Source organism: Erpetoichthys calabaricus, chromosome 4 (assembly GCF_900747795.2).
Source record: "Erpetoichthys calabaricus chromosome 4, fErpCal1.3, whole genome shotgun sequence".
Classification (NCBI taxonomy): Eukaryota; Metazoa; Chordata; class Cladistia; order Polypteriformes; family Polypteridae; genus Erpetoichthys; species Erpetoichthys calabaricus.
The window spans coordinates 320,389,178-320,405,925 of NC_041397.2; the positions used below are offsets into that span (position 1 = coordinate 320,389,178).

At 42.0% G+C, this 16,748-nt stretch overlaps 1 protein-coding gene across 1 annotated transcript in view; it reads right to left on the reverse strand.

Annotated features, from left to right (window-relative positions):
- The window catches only part of LOC114643526 (NACHT, LRR and PYD domains-containing protein 3-like), a 2,412,635-nt gene that overhangs the window by 268,965 nt on the left and 2,126,922 nt on the right, over positions 1–16,748 (reverse strand). The window lies entirely within an intron of this gene.

The following is a 16,748-nucleotide window of genomic DNA, read 5'->3' on the forward strand; positions in this document are numbered from 1 at the left end:
CAGAGGACTGGGACTTTATGAAGTAGGGTCCAGCCTCACGTGGGGAGGCAAAATGGGGGAGCCGGGGGACTAGGGGGGTGGGGGGAGAAAGAGAGCAGGCTACCTCTAATCAGTCCTTTTAATTCTTATAATTATAAGTGCCAACCAAACAATAGGTTTCATGGCAATAACTCCTGGGAAAACTGGAAATTAAGGTTAAAGCTGTCTTATCTTAAATTAAGACTACAAAATGATAACAAAAGTTCAGAAGCAATGTCTCCATAACCAAACAGTTAACTTTGTGAGCTGGAATGTTAAAGGTCTCAATCATAAATTAGAGAGAAAGAAAGTATTATTTCACCTAACAGGTCTAAACACAAAAATAGTATTTACAGGAGACCAACTTATTAAGCAAGGATCAGTTTCGGCTGACAGAGACTGGACTGACCAAATGTTCCATTCCAGCTTTACAAAGAAAACAAGAGGTGTGGGAATTCTCATGCACAGAACAGTCTCATTTGTAGTATCAGATGTAGTATCTGATCCTAAGGGGAGATATGTGATCGTCATGGGCAATTTATTTAACTGTAAAATGATTTTGATAAATATCTACACACCCAATGTGGATGATAGGGACTTTATCCAAAATGTATTTGCATCCATTCCCAATGTGAACACTCAGAAAATTATAATGGCTGGGGACTTTAATTGCGTTTTCAATCCAGACCTAGATAGGTCTCCTGTCTCAGGGCCGATGACGTCTAACACTGCAAAGACAATTACACAGTTTGTAACTGACCACAACTTATCAGACCCCTGGAGATTTCTAAACCCAAACTCAAGAACATATTCCTTCTACTCACCAGTGCATCATTTCAACTCAAGAATTGATTATTTCTTTGTAGATAACAATTTCTTGCCTATAATTTAATCTTGTAAGTACAATGTTATTGTTATTCCTGACCATGCCCCTTTGATTTCGGAGCTAAAATCATTATGCCCCACATACTCATCTCGCAGCTGGCATCTTAAACCACTGTTATTAGCAGATAGCAAAATACCCGCGCTTCGCAGCGGAGAAGTAGTGTGTTAAGGAGGTTATGTAAACATATATACACATATACATACATACATAGTGCGTTGTAACACGGGCTGTGATTGTTACATGGGAGGGAGATGACAAATCACAGCTTCCCGCTTTCTAATCGGGCCTGTGATTGGTGCTTTGACTAATGCCCAGATCCCACAGTATCTCCCCTTAGGAGAGGCGTTAGGCAAGTGTAATTGAATAGCGGTGCTGCAAGTTTAGCTTTACACCTGTTTTTAAGGCTTATTGACTGAAAGGGGCTTTCATGAAAAAACTTAGGGCTTTGCTACAGGATACACCCTCCACAAGTTAAGGAAGTAAAAATAAAAGGTATATATTTCTGTTTTATTTAAACCTTTTAAGTTTGTATGCAGGCGGCATGGTGGCGCAGTGAAAGGTGCCAGTTAGGAGACCTGGGTTCGCTTCCCTGTGTGGAGTTTGAATGTTCTCCCCGTGTCTGTTTGGGTTTCCTCCGGGTACTCCGGTTTCCTCCCACAGTCCAAAGACATGCAGGTTAGGTGCATTGGCGATTCTAAATTGTCCGTGGTGTGTGGGTGTGTGCGCCCTGTGGTGGGCTGGCACCTTGCCCGGGGTTTGTTTCCTGCCTTGTGCCCTGTGTTGGCAGGGATTGGCTCCTGTATTTAGGATATAGCGGGTTGGATAATGGATGGATGGACATCTGTATGTATAGCCCCATTTGCCTGTTTTCGTTTTTTTTCTTTCTTCAGTAATATTTCAGCAAACCCGGAGCTTGTCAGTTCAAATCCTGGTACTGACACCACTGTGTGACCCTGAGGAAGTCACTTCACCTGCCTGTGCTGCAAAAAACCAAAGTAATGTAACAAATTGTACCTCAGATGTTGCAAGTTGCTGGAATAAAGGCATAAGTCAAATAGATAAATATGTATTATACACATAGGAACTATTCATTTATTTTCAGTTAAGTCATCTGCAGCAAACCTTTATAAATGAGGGTTTCTCCTTTTTAGATAGTGCAAACTGTTTCTTCTTCATTGAGGTTTTCTCTTGGAGAACTTTTTTCATTTCATTGAAAATTAAAGCAGCAGCTGCCAAAATATGTAGCTTTCTTATTAATTTTTCAACATTGTGTAAAATAACTTTATAAAGTAACATAAAAGGTTTAAAATACTGGTTATCCTTTTACACTAAAATATTACTAAAGAGATACAAAAAAAGTAAAATGGATATGTTCTTTTTCTTTAAGGAGATTAAATATTAATCAAGAAAGAAAAAAAAAACTAAAACAGCCAAATGGGGCTATGCATACGAACTTAAAAGGTTTAAATAAAACAGAAATATATACTTTTATTTTTACTTCCTTAACTTGTGGAGGGTGTATCTTGTAGCAAAGCCCTAACTTTTTTCGTGAAAGCCCGTTTCAGTCAATAAGTCTTAAAAACAGGTGTAAAGATATTGACAATAAGCTACGCAAACCCACCAAGACATGCAATCGTTTAAATCAAGGCGTGAGTCGAAAAACACCATCCCATAATATTAGTTAACGATTAACACATTTCTATATGTATTGTAAGCATACAATACAACTGATAATATGTTGCGCTTATTTATCTGGTGTACCGACATTTTTGCGCGTTTAACAGCTGAAATCTAACGTGGTTTGTGCCCTTCAGAATGAAAAGAGTTTGCATTTACCTTTTTAATAAAAGGCGAGCTTTTAAGCCTGAGAAATCACCCCGTAAATGCACACGTTTAATTGCACATGTGTTAATATGTATGCTTACACAGTATTAAAAGACACTCAACAATTACACAGTATTAAAAGACACTCAACAATTAACGTCATTTACCTTCGTTCCCACGTTTGACTCGTGCTGTAAATCTCTTCCTCGTTTTCAGTTCACGTGATTACGTAGGAGGCGTAATACGTGATGACGCGATACATGACTCCGCCTCCTCCATTAGAGTATATGGACAAAAAACAGGTTCCAGTTATGACCATTACGCGTAGAATTTCGAAATGAAACCTGCCTGACTTTTGTAAGTAAGCTGTAAGGAATGAGCCTGCCAAATTTCAGCCTTCCACCTACACGGGAAGTTGGAGAATTAGTGATGAGTGAGTGAGTGAGTGAGTGAGTGAGTGAGTGAGTGAGTGAGTGAGTGAGTGAGTGAGTGAGTGAGTGAGTGAGTGAGTGAGTGAGTGAGTGAGTGAGTGAGTGAGTGAGTGAGTGAGTGAGTGAGTGAGTGAGTCAGTCAGTCAGTCAGTCAGTCATTCAGTCAGTCAGTCAGTCAGTGAGGGCTTTGCCTTTTATTAGTATAGATGAGAACTGTACAGAATTTATATCCAAACAAATCAGTTTCTTCTAGAGACAAATACATCCTCAGAGGTTTCTGCGGGAATACTATGGGAAACCCTGAAGGCCTTCTTAAGAGGACAGATTATCTCAAATCTTTCCCACAAAAATAAATTGGAAACCAAGATGGTATTAGAGCTAATCAGCGAAATTACTAGAATAGATCAAGAATATGTCAGGTGTCCAGGTGAAGCACTTCAAAAGGCTCTGCATTCAGAACTCAACCTCTTAACAACTAAATAAACTGAACAACTCATCTTTAAATCAAGACATCATTACTATGAACATGGAGCTCAACAAATCCACAAACATGAAGTTCGCAATGCAATCCCAGCAATCACCAACACAAACGGAGACAAAATCAATGACCATAAAAATATAATGCACACATTTAAAAACGAGTCAGAGAGCTAACATAGAAGAGAGTGCACCGGCTGAAGCTGGTAGAATGTCTGAAGACAGTGTCAGTAAAAATGTGGAGGTGAGCATTGAAGAGGAGGAGGTGTCAGTCGTAAAAGTGGCACCGGAGGACAAAGTCCTAAAGATGGCACTGCTGTGCCTCCTCCAGAACAAATGTAAAAGGTGAGGAGAGCATTGGTGGGCAGCCACTGACTGAGAGAACACCTGAAGGAACAGATGGTCAACAAGAGATACTCACAGAAGGACAATATAGTGAACAGGGCCAGGTAAAGAAAATAAAAGGCAAAGCTACTAGCAAGTGGACTAGCGAAAAAAGAGTAACAAGGAAGAGAGTTTGGCTACCATTGCCACAGGTCAGCAGAGCACAGACTGCACCAAATGTAAAAGTAGTGTGAGAGAGGAAGAGGAGGATGAAAGGAACGACTCTGATGAGTCTGACCCATCAATCAGGGCTGACTGGCCATCTCACATATGTTTACACGGAGGTACAGTATCGAGAGCATCATGCAGTTTCTGGAGTTTGCAGAAGGGAAGTGTGGGGTCAGCATTATCAAACACTTTCCTGACTTGAATTTATTCTTGAGTTTGGCAATACATGTGATACACTGGGCTATTAAATTAGGAATGGCTAAAAAAGAGGCGCTACATTTGAAGAACATCACCAGCAAAGTGAACCACTCCTTCAAATCACAAACACAATGATAACGGACAGATTAGTACTACAGCACTAAAGTAGGCTGAGTGTCAGCGTGCTATGAGGTGCTGTAGTGCGATGGAAACAAACAAAGCAGTCTGGCCTTGACGTTCAACATAAAATCTGAAGTATCAGAAGAAGCAGGAGGATAAAGCCCCTCTAAACATGGTGGGGTGGTGAAGAGGAGCAAAGTCCTCAGATGAAGCTCATTATTTAGTGATCAGCTCACCAGCTGATCCTCACCTGTGATCATGAGATCTGAGTAGTGAATGAAGACGTTTAGGAGGACAAGGGGCTGAGACCAGGGTCCTGCACTGGACTACTAAACTCCATCTCATGAAGAAGGTAAGGACTTTAGGAATACACAAGGAACTCTGAACAGAACCACCACATGAGGTAGATGAGGTGGTCTGGGCATGTGGTGAGTGTAACAAGAAATAAAAAGAATTAAACTCAGTAATCAATACATCATTGTGAAAAATCAAACCTCCAGCTCCCTGGCCATCCATTTTTTGGCCCACAGTCTGCCTGCTTATGGTGCAAAGGAACTGGAGATTCATTGATTCATCTGGGATTCTGCAAATTGTGAACATTCCTCTGCACTCATAATCACACTTTAGGTTTAGTTCTCTGCCACTATGGTCACATTCACACAATATAATGTTTCACATCATTGTTTGATTACCAATTAATGCAGTAAGAATATGAGAATTTTCATCCATCTTTTTAATCTGCTGATCTACACCAGTGGTACTGGCTCATTGTCTACACGAGGGGGCTTTAATGACTCTAAGAGTCTGAAACAGATACGACAGCATGAGGTCAGGATGGTTCAGACGAGTTGTAAAGGATCATCGAGAATGAGATGGCATAATTATCATGTAATTAGCGGTTGACCTCACTTCCTGTTGAATGGGTGGGGCTTATTAGAAGATCCTATGACAGTGGAGCTCAGTGCCCTGACACAAAATGCCATTACTGACAGATAAAACTCGTCAAAGTCGCATCACTCACCGAACTACATTGCAGCAGCTGAGCCCCGGCTCCAGTATCTTGATGCACTCGGCAGTCCGAGGTGTCTCTGACAGGTCAAGTTCTTTAAGTTCTCCACAGCAGCTGATGACAGCAGCCAGCACAGCACAGTTCACAGCAGATAAAGTCATGCTTCTAAAGTCCATCTTTAAATCCTCTCCAATGGTATCTCTAATTAACTCCTTATTCTTAGTCTCACAGTGCCACTGACCTGCTTGCAGAGCTTCACTTTTGGCTTTTTCAGGTGTCATGAAGTGGCTCTTCAACACAGAGCAGATCATCCAGCAGTACGAGGGGATGAAGCACATTGAGTACAGGATGGTGTTCTTCCTGACATACTGAAAAGCCTGAGCAGCCAGAGCAGTGTCACCAAAGAACTTCTTACAGTACATCAGCCTTTGCTCAGGGAAGAACCCCAAGATCTGCACAACTCGATCAGCTCTGTTTATGTTCACATTATTCAAGGCTCTTGGTCTGCTTGTTATCAGGACTGAACAGCCCTTCAGTAATGTCCGACTGACCAGACTGGTGACCAGGATGTGGACAGGCACCTCAACGTCTGGGTTTGAGCAGAGCTGACTCTGGGTGAAGTCCAGTTTGTATTTGTACTCATCCAGTCCATCGAATATAAACAGGAGAGGTTCAGGATTCTTCAGAATGTCTTTCAGTGGATCATCACTGAGATATTTATAGTGCCTTTCAATCAGTTTGGTCAGTGACATTTGTGTCTCATTCTCATTGTCTAAGAGGTTAAGCTCTCTAAATTTAAACAGGAACACAAATGCAAACCTCTGGTACTGAGTGCCTCTGGCCCAGTCATACATGATCTTTTGAATCATGGTGGTCTTCCCTATTCCGGCCATCCCACTGACCACTATGATGTTGACTGGATTTACACTTACAGGACTTTTCCTAAACAGCTGCTCAATCCCTATTCGCTCATATTTCTTTGCTGCTCCTTTCTCCATGAGCTTTTCATGGATCCTCTTAGTCTTCACAAGTTCATGTTCAGTCTCATGGTTTCTTGGGTCCTGTTCAACTGCCACCAACTCTGTGTATCGAGTCTCAAAGCCCACAGCTGTGGTGTGTGGATCTCCAGGAGAAGCCTGAGCCCCCAGAATTCTTGTGGATTCAGACACAGCCTGTCTGTGTGTCTCATGGAGGTCTAGAAATCAAAATAAGAATAAATGAGGAGACCTGATGAGCACAGGACTGGAGGAACTGCTGAGCAGATATGTAAAAGAAAGGAGTTACCTTTAGCACAAGGGTCAGAGACGATTGGCTTATTTCTGGTGTCAATATCCTCTAAAAGTTTCTTTTCTGTGATAAAAGAAATAAAGACAGACGGGACAGTTATAGCAGTGAGGGGGCCATCCTGGATGAAGCTTTACTTCCTATAAAACACGAAGTTTCAACTTTATAAAACTGGGCTCTGTTATTGTAAATGTGTATAAATTTGATGAATTAGTGATAGACATATAATGGGACATGAGGGTCAGACCAGTGACATGTATCCAGTTTGTTTGGAAGCTGTTAGTCATTCACATGAGGAAGACATCAGAAATGAGAAAATCCACAGAGTAAAATGGTGGGCATATTGAGGGCAATGCCAATGTAAAAAGTCCAGAGTAAAACACAGACAGGATGGACAAATCAGAACATCAGAGCACTTGACATGTGAGCAATGTACAAAAACAGGCCAATTCAAATTACAGCGTATCATTTTTCACATTTTCTTACATTAAACTTCATTGTCTACAAATCTCCCCACTCCTGTATTTTTAAGTACTTCTGTAATGATTCAACTAATTCTCCATTATCTGCTCTTCCATCTAGCATGGTATGACTGTGAAATTTAACTTATGATATTTTTATCACATTGTTTATGTAGTGTATATTATAAAGAGCACCCACTCCAGCAGTGACGCCTGAAGGACACCACTTTTAACGTCACCTCATTCAGAAGAAGTCAACCTACACAAGTCCATCAAGCAAAGACACTGAACAAGGCAATGGGTCCTCTTATTTAAGAAGATGAACTGTTTCTCTGTAATCTTCTGTTTCTCAACATGTGTGTACAGGACATTCCTGTGACTGATACCAGATGTTTCTCTTGTCCTGTCAACAGGAGATAGTGTAATAACGACAATCTTCAACTGCTTCTTCAAGCCACTCCTTCAGAGACTTCCATCCTCTTGGCCGGTGGATCTGTCAGTCTGAAGTTGACAAAGCAGACTTTATTCCAATATTGGCCACCCAATGTGTTCTCCAGGTTGTGGCATTGACTGTGATTTGGATCCATCCAGAAAATATGGCAACACCTACAGCAATTTCCCCCGGAGCTTCTGCTAAGGAGCTTCAATGAGGTAGACATGCTTCTCTCCTCCATCCCAGATGATGGAAGTCCACTTCTATCCAGAACATTTACCTGGACGGTCCAACTGCTAGTAACCTCCTCACTCTTTTTTATTCTTTCAACTGTTTCAGCTCCACAGACCATAAGTCAATTCAAGTCAAGTCAAGTTGGGGAGCATGCACTGGTACAGTGGGTTGCCGCACCCACTGCACAATGAAACAACTCGGGATCCCAGTTGGCAACACCCCAGGCAGACACGCGGTCCAGTTCCACCCTCTGGAAATGGCCCTCTATCTGCCGCAGCCAGGTGTTACGTGGGTGACCCCTTGGCATGGTCCAGCCACTTGGGTCCCCAACATTGAGGCTCCTGTGAGCTGGGTCACCCTCTGGGAAACGAGCCACATGGCTGTAGTGCCTTAATTGACGCTCCCTCACAATGCAGGTCATGTGTCTCATTCGGGACTCCGCTCATTTACACAAGGATTCCCCAAAGAGACACAGTACCAAAGGAGTCCAATCTTCATCTCAGGTCACTGGATAGCGTCCATGTCTCACAACCATATAGTAAGACAGGAAGCACCAGGACCCTAAAGACTCTAAAGAACTCTAAAAGACTCCACAGACCACCAACTGACTAAACTGGCAAACTGCTGGACTTGTTCTCTCACAGATCTACACCCCCACAAAATGAACTGTTACTCCACTTTCACACATCAGACCACTTTTTAGTTCAGTTCTCCATGTTTTTTCCAGCTTCTCCCATTACAGTTGCTCCCACGGTGTCCTTCTGCTGTCACCTCAGCTCACTCTCTCCCACCAGTTTCTCTTCCCTAGTCTCCTCTGCACTCCCATGAGAGAAAGACTTTCCGAGACTAAGGTCATAAAGGATATGAAACTGTTTCTGGACAAAGGCAGAACCGTAACAACAGTTATGTGGAGCTTCCACCTGCAGCTAAAGTCACTTCAGTACACATGTACTGTGTCAGCGTGCCCGTGTCGATCAAACACAGGAAACTCTGCAGTCTACTTGTGACTTTACACTGTAGGAAGATAAGTAAATAAATCAAGGTAAGTAACATTCGATCTGGCTTTTATATAAAAGTAACATGCACATGTATTTCATATAAAGACAATCATAAACATGACTTTGCACGATACGTTGGCGAGCTCTGTAAGCCGTGCTGTTTCGTTGAAGGACAGGTGTGGAGCAGACTGACTGGCAGGATGGTGCCTGACCTCGTCCTTTATCCAAACGGTGCCATCTTTCTCCTTTACACCTGGTGCAGCTGCGTTGTTCTTATATGTGAGTGGATGTTTCTTGTGGTGAGGGCTTCTGTCCTCTTTCTCCAATGTAGAACCCTCATCGTCATCTGAGTTCTTCTCCGCTATTACACATCTTTATGTGAAAACAGCTTTGTCAGATCAGGGGGAGTGTGAATGTGACCGAGAGAATAAAACTGAATTTAAAAAAAAAAAAAGCTAACTTTTACAAGTACCATAAATTTACACCGTCTGTTACAGACTCAAGTCAAATGTATATTTTTAGTATATAACAGTAACAATAAGAGCAGCTCACTACTCCACATGGTAATTCTGGAGAACACCCGGATTCAATCTCGCGACCTGTTGATTAGGAGTCAGCAGTTGTTATCACTGTACTACCAAAGCAGTCATGACAATGAAGTACACTAACCTGATTTCTTTTTCTTCAATTATATTCTTGAATAAAAGTACACTTGTTCTGTTATATTTGTACCTTTTGTGAAAGTTTTTATTTGATATTTGGACTTCAGTCCTCACACATTATACACTTCATGTCAAAATGTTGTTGTTAGTACTAAAGCCTGAAAAACGTTTGTTTTATTTATGTGTTCAACCTTTCTTTTATTTCTCGCATTTCCTGTCATCTATCACTTACACAGATCGTTGTAGATACAGAACACACATGAAATGCATGAGCTCCAAATAACGAGATATTATTTTCCTTATACAACTCCAGGCACCTCACACGTAGATAAAGAGACTTGAGCTGGGAGATCTTTTTGCCCGAGTTGAGCTCTGGTGGTGGGGGGATAGCAGGCTGCTTGCTGCTTATGCTGATCGACACATTTACAAAACAAAAGACACTGATAAGGAGAGGTACGAAGGAATTTAAGGTGGCCCGGGATTACGAGTTTTTTTGTAGGCTTCAGGGATTCTAGTGTTAATCAATTTGGAGAGATGCAACTGCAAGTTCAAGAAAGCACAAAACCTAGAGTTTCACAAACCTCTCACTTGAAGTTCGCTTTTGGTAGTAAGTGCAGCACGTCATATCAGTCAAGCACCGTGGCACCAGCGCCTTCATCGACATTCACTCTTGAAAAGTCAGAACTTGATAGAATCCTACAAAAGCTCCATGAGCTTGAGTCTATAGTAAAAAAACAGGAACGATCGAAACACCTTCCACTAGCGCAAGGGCTGACACTCAGATTTACAGATAAGATCTGATAGATGTACTCATGCAAAATCAAACCAAATGTCAGAAGGCAGTCACTGAAATGACTAAAATGTTATCCCAAAAAGAGGAAGCCCCTGCTTTTGCACCTCCTGCACCGCGTGGTGAAGTACCACACAGCAGGTCTCTTCATTTGTAGGTGATCCAGTGGCTTTCCTTAGGACCTTTGATCACACTGTTGGCGATGTTTTAGAGAACCCTCAAGATAAATTAGATTACCTAATCCAATATTCAACAGGTCCTGCCCAGAAAATGATTAAGGGTCGTGTGCGACTGCCACCAAGTCAAGGCTATGCAAAGGCCAGGAAGTGACTTGAAAGTTATTATGGCAACCAAATATTCATAGCTGATACACACATGGATAAAACATTGAAGTGGCCTTAAATAAAGCAAAATGATGGAGAAACCCTGAGAGACTAAGTTACCTTTCATGATAACTGTATGGACTCCATGGCCAATGCAAGGATCTGTGATGCGTTCAACAGCAATCAAAACATCCATACCATAATCTCAAAGCTCCCATATCCTTTACAAGATAAGTGGTGAAATACAGCTTATAAACTTGAAGAAAGAGAAGACAGAGAGGCAGATATTGATGATCTAGCTACCTTTTTACATCGACAGGCTAAGGTGTTAACGCATCCCATTTATGGAAAAGGTTTGACAAGGGTAGGTCATCTCTAAAGTACAGCCAGAGATCAGGAAGTATCTTCACTACAAGTATTTCTGATGCTGCTGAAAGGGGGACTCGAGAAACCTCGGTCAAAAAGACTGTTACTGACTTCTGTGGATTTAAAAAGCCTTGTGTAGTCTGCAATAGCCAGCATACTCTCGTTGAATTAGTAAAGTCAAAGTGTTACCGCATAAAATAAAGAACTGACTTTTTAAAATCTGTCTCAAACAGGGGCACCTTGGTAAGAATTGTAAAGAATGAAATGTCAGACATGTTCTTTTCAGCACCCAGATATCCTGCATATAAAAAGAGTATGGAGCAACATCTACGGATACAGCCAGGGTAGCAACATCTTCTGAAGGAGAAACCAAGACTGGAACTTGTGCCTTTACTGGGGCCAGTGAAGAGTGTGCACTGCATGAGGTTCACGTTAAGTTAAAATCTAAGAAGAGTGAAAGGTATGTAGAAACATACGCCTTTATAGACCTCGGCAGTACAGTAACAATCTGCACTGAAAAGCTTCAGAGACAGTTAAACCTTCAGGGGAGAAGAACACAAGTATTCCTCAAAACTATGAGTAACTATAATAATAATAATAATAATAATAATAATAATACATTTTATTTATATAGCGCCTTTCCCATGCTCAAGGCACTTACAGAATAAATAAAGAACGGCAGAATATACAGTATATAGCATTATACAAACCAGATAAATAAACAAAGAAGATTAAGACAGTAAATTCTGAAAAAAAAAACCAGACAACATAATTGATGGTCTCGCACACACATACAGGTTACATGAGCATCTTGACAGAGAAGTAAACTGAGAGAAAGGTAATAAAGTCAAGTAGAGCTAAAAGCCTTCCTGAACAGATGAGTTTTGAGTTGTTTTTTAAAAGAATTCATGGAGTCAGCTGACCTGATTAATTTCGGTAGGTCATTCCAGAGTCTGGGCGCTATACAGCTGAAGGCCCTGTCACCCATGGAGTGTAGATTAGTGACGGGCACAACAAGATTACCAGAATCAGAGGACCTTAGTGGGCGGGCAGGCACATAGTGATGGAGAAGGTCACTGATGTAGTTTGGCGCGAGGTTATTTAAAGCTTTGTAGGTTATTAGTAGGATTTTATATTCGATTCTGTAGGACACAGGGAGCCAGTGAAGGCGGAGCAGGATGGGTGTGATGTGCTCGCTGCTGCTGGCTCGAGTAAGGACTCTTGCAGCTGAGTTTTGAATAAGCTGGAGCTGTGATATAAGATTAGAAGGGGCACCTGCCAGTAGGGAATTACAATAATCGATGCGGGATGTGATAAAAGCATGGACAAGTTTCTCAGCATTAGAGAAGGAGAGGAAGGAGCGAACACGGGATATGTTACAGAGGTGAAAGTAAGAAAGTTTCTTAATGTGATTTATGTGGGTGGAATAAGTGAGGGAGGAGTCAAAAATGACACCAAGATTTTTTACAGTAGAGGCAGGTCTGATAAGATCACTGCCAAGATGGACTGGGAAGGAGCTCATTTTATTAAGTTGCATTTTAGTCCCAATTTGCAGGAGTTCAGTTTTATTGCAATTTAATTTTAAAGAGTTCTGCTCCATCCAGGTTTTAATTTCACTAAGGCAGGTTGTGAGCTGAGAAAGCTCTGATGAAGTTCCACTTTTAACATTGAAGTAGAGCTGAGTATCATCTGCATAAAAATGATAACCCAATCCATAACTACGGATAATATGGCCAAGGGGAAGCATATAAATACAGAAAAGCAGAGGACCAAGGACAGAGCCCTGAGGGACTCCTTGTGTGACTGGCGCTGAGCTGGATCTACTGTTGCCAAGACTAACAAACTCTTGCCTATCAGTCAGATAGGACTTGAACCACTGGAGGGCAGTGCCAGAGATACCCAGCATGTTCTCCATTCTGAACAGTAGGATGTCATGTCTGACAGTGTCAAATGCTGCACTGAGGTCTAACAGAATTAATATGCTGGTTTGTCCAGAGTCTGCTGCCATAAGCAAATCATTGGTTACCCGTAGCAGAGCAGTTTCACAGCTGTGCCGCGCCCTGAAACCAGACTGAAAGGGTTCCATCAAATTATTAGAGGTTAGGTAATTGGTGAGTTGGGAAGCTACAACACGCTCAAGAACTTTTGACAGGAAAGGTAAGTGGGAAATAGGCCGGAAATTGTTAAGATTGTCAGCATCAAGGCCAGACTTTTTTAACGTTGGGGTTACAGAAGCAATTTTAAAAGTGAGCGGCACAGAGCCAGTGTCAAGGGATGAGTTTATTATTGTTGTAACAGTCGGGATTATGGCATGAAGGCAGGATTTAAGTAGTGCGGTGGGGATGGGGTCCAGTACACAAGTAGTTGGCCTCATCTTATAAAGCAGGTCATTAACAAACGCAGATGTGACTGGTGAGAACTTAGAGAAGGAGCTGGATGGAGTGGGAAAACAGGGAGAGATATAAACAGATGATGTATTTATGTTGGTTGAATTATTTAGATCTTTAATTTTGTTACGGAAAAAGTGGAGGAATTCCTCACAGACTTCAGTAGAAGAGGTAGTTGGACCAGATGCGGGTTCGAGTAGTTTATTAACTACAGAGAACAAAACCCTTGGGTTATCATGGCTACTTTCTATTATTCTGCCATAATGGGTGTTCTTGGCAGAAGTTAGTGCTTCTCTGTAAGCTCTTTGGTGGTCAGAGAAAGCCTGGATGTGCACGGTGAGGCCAGTCTTACGTGACATTCTCTCAAGGCGTCGGCCAGCTGCTTTCATAGATCGCAATTCTGAGTTATACCAAGGAGCTGAACGTTTAAAGGAAACCTCCTTATGTTTTAAAGGAGCTGTTTTATCTAATGCTGAGTGAAGGGCTGTGTTATAGTGGTCAACAAGACTATCTAGTATTGATGGAATAGGTGAAGACAGTAAAAGGTCAGAAATGGATCCAGAAAGGATAGAGGGACAGATATTTTTAAGGTTTCTGTAAGAAATTTGTCGTTTACAGGTAAGAGGTGGGAGAGGTAATGAGACAGTGAAAAATACTGCTTTATGGTCAGAGAGTCCCAAATCAGTGCTGTAAATGTTGGCAACAGATAGTCCAGAAGTGCAGATCAGGTCCAATATATGACCGCCACAATGGGTTGGAAAATCAACATGTTGTGTCAAGTCAAAACAGTCCAGTAAGGACAGGAATTCATTTCTCAGTTTAGATGTGGGGGTGTCAATATGGATGTTGAAATCACCAAGAAGGATAATTCTCTGAGAGTAAGAGCTTAGGTGGGTCAAAAGTTCAATCAGATCTGATAAGAAGGATGCATTGTATGATGATGATTCAAAAATGCTAACCGAATTCCCTGTCAGATTTACAAGTCTGTGGTCTCAATGATGTTGAATATATTGATTTGTCAAAGGTCTTCACGCAGGTCTCCATTCCAGTGAACAGAGAAAGTATTCCACTACAAAAGGATATCGATGAGTGGGCATATCTTAAAGAGGTACGTCTATCTCGGATTGACTCTGAAGTTGATCTTTTAATAGAAATCAACTACCCAGAAATCTTCAGGCAGTCATGAATCATACCTAGTCAAGGAGATGGACCTCATGATGTAAAGACTACACCTGGATGGGCGGTCAGTGGACAATACAAAAAGATAGATGACCTCACAAAACAAAGTGGTAAGCTGCCCAAACATTCAATCAATCGTGTGTCAATAACAGAGATTGAGGATATGTTGATACAACAGTATAACACTGATTTCCAGAACACAGCTGTGAAGAAAAGGAGGAGATGTCACAGGAGGACATCAAGTTCATGCACATAGCCTCAGAATCTGTGAGACTGGTAGGTGGCCACTATTGTTTAAATTTGTCTTTGAAGGATGAAACACTGAAAATGCCGAACAATCGCTGTATTGCTGAACAGCGTGCTATTGGGCTCATGAGAGACATTATTGAGAAGGGTTACGCTGTCAAAGTACCCAAAGAAAGCCTGAATTGCAATGAAGGCAGAGTGTGGTACATCCCACATCATGGTGTGTATCATCCAAAGAAAAATAAGATTCAAGTGGTCTTTGATTGCACTGCCACCTACCAGGGGACTTCACTTAATGAACAATTATTAAAAGGCCCTGACCTAACTAACACACTCACTGGTGTCCTTTCAAGATTCAGAAAGGTGCCAGTAGCACTAATGGCAGACATTAAGCCAATGTTCTACCAAGTTAAAGTACCAGATAAAGACACTGATCTCTTGTGCTTTTTATGGTGGCCTGAAGGTAATCTAAGTAAAGACCTGAAGGAATTCAAAATGACAGAACATCTTTTTGGTGCTACTTCTTCATCCAGTTGTGCTTCTTATGCTTTGCGTAAAACAGCTGAAGATGCCAGAGATACATTTCTGGAATAAGCTGTTAACACCATTCTCAATAACTTCTATGTGGTGTGATATGTGGCCGGCTTGTCATTCCGGCCAATACCCCCAGGCCGCCAGGTGGAGCTTTCCCTGCAGCATGGACATGCCCTGAGTTCCAGCAGGGACTCATGGACTATGTAGTTTTTATGCACAGCCCTGCTGGATGCCTTGGGGACCACCAGGAGTCGCTGTAGGGAAACCCGGGGACTCTTATATGCTCTATGATCCGGAAGTACGTCATAATCCCAGGACAGGAGGAAACGGTGTACTTCCGGGTTAAAGAAAAGGACTGTTTACCCTGACCCGGAAGGAATACGGACTTGTGGGTTGTGCCAGGAACCCCTTCCGGGTCAGGGAGTATAAAGGACTATGGGAAAGCCCAGTACGGCGAGCTGAGCTGGGAGGTAGGGTGGCGACGTGTCTGGGAGTGGTGGTTATTGTGTATTTATTAATTATATGAGTGTTATAGAGTATAGGGTGCTTGGTGCACATATTGGTCTAAATAAAAGATATATTTGGACTTTTATATGGTGTCTGACGTCTGCTCAGAGGGTTCAAGGGGTCACGAAGACCACAATCATTCACAGTGGATGACTGTTTAAGGTCGGTGGCAACAGAAGAACAAGCAATAAAGCTGGCAATGGACCTCCAAGCTCTATGCCTTTGAGGTGGATTTAATTTTACTAAGCAGGTGAGTAACAACAGAGCAGTTGTATTGTCCATACCTGAAGAAGACAGAGCTCTTGAACAAAAGGACTTAGACTTGAGCCACAGTCTCCTTCCCACAAACCTTCCCCTCTGTGTCCAGTGGTGCACAGAAACGGACAGTTTCAAATTTCAGATTAAGTTACAAAACAAGCCCACTACAAGGCGTGGTATTCTGTCTGTTGTTAGCTCAGTTTATGATCCACTTGGCTTTCTAGCACCTGCCTTACTGCCAGCAAAACTTATTCTAAGAGACTTGTGTGAAGACAAATGTGGGTGGGATGAAGAAGTAGAAGTCAAACACATTTAGAAATGGAAAAAATGGATGGATGACTTCCAGTTACTAGCAGACTACAATATGAGCAGATGCATCAAACCTGCCTGGTTTGGAACCATAAGGTCAGCACAAATGCACCATTTTGCAGATGCCAGTGAAGATGGATATGGCACTGTCACATATCGTCTCCTGACTAACAGACAAAGAAGGCAAAAAACATTGTTCATTCCTGATGGGGGAGTCAAGAGCTGCACCACTGAAGCAGGTCATGATTCAAAGATTGGAGCT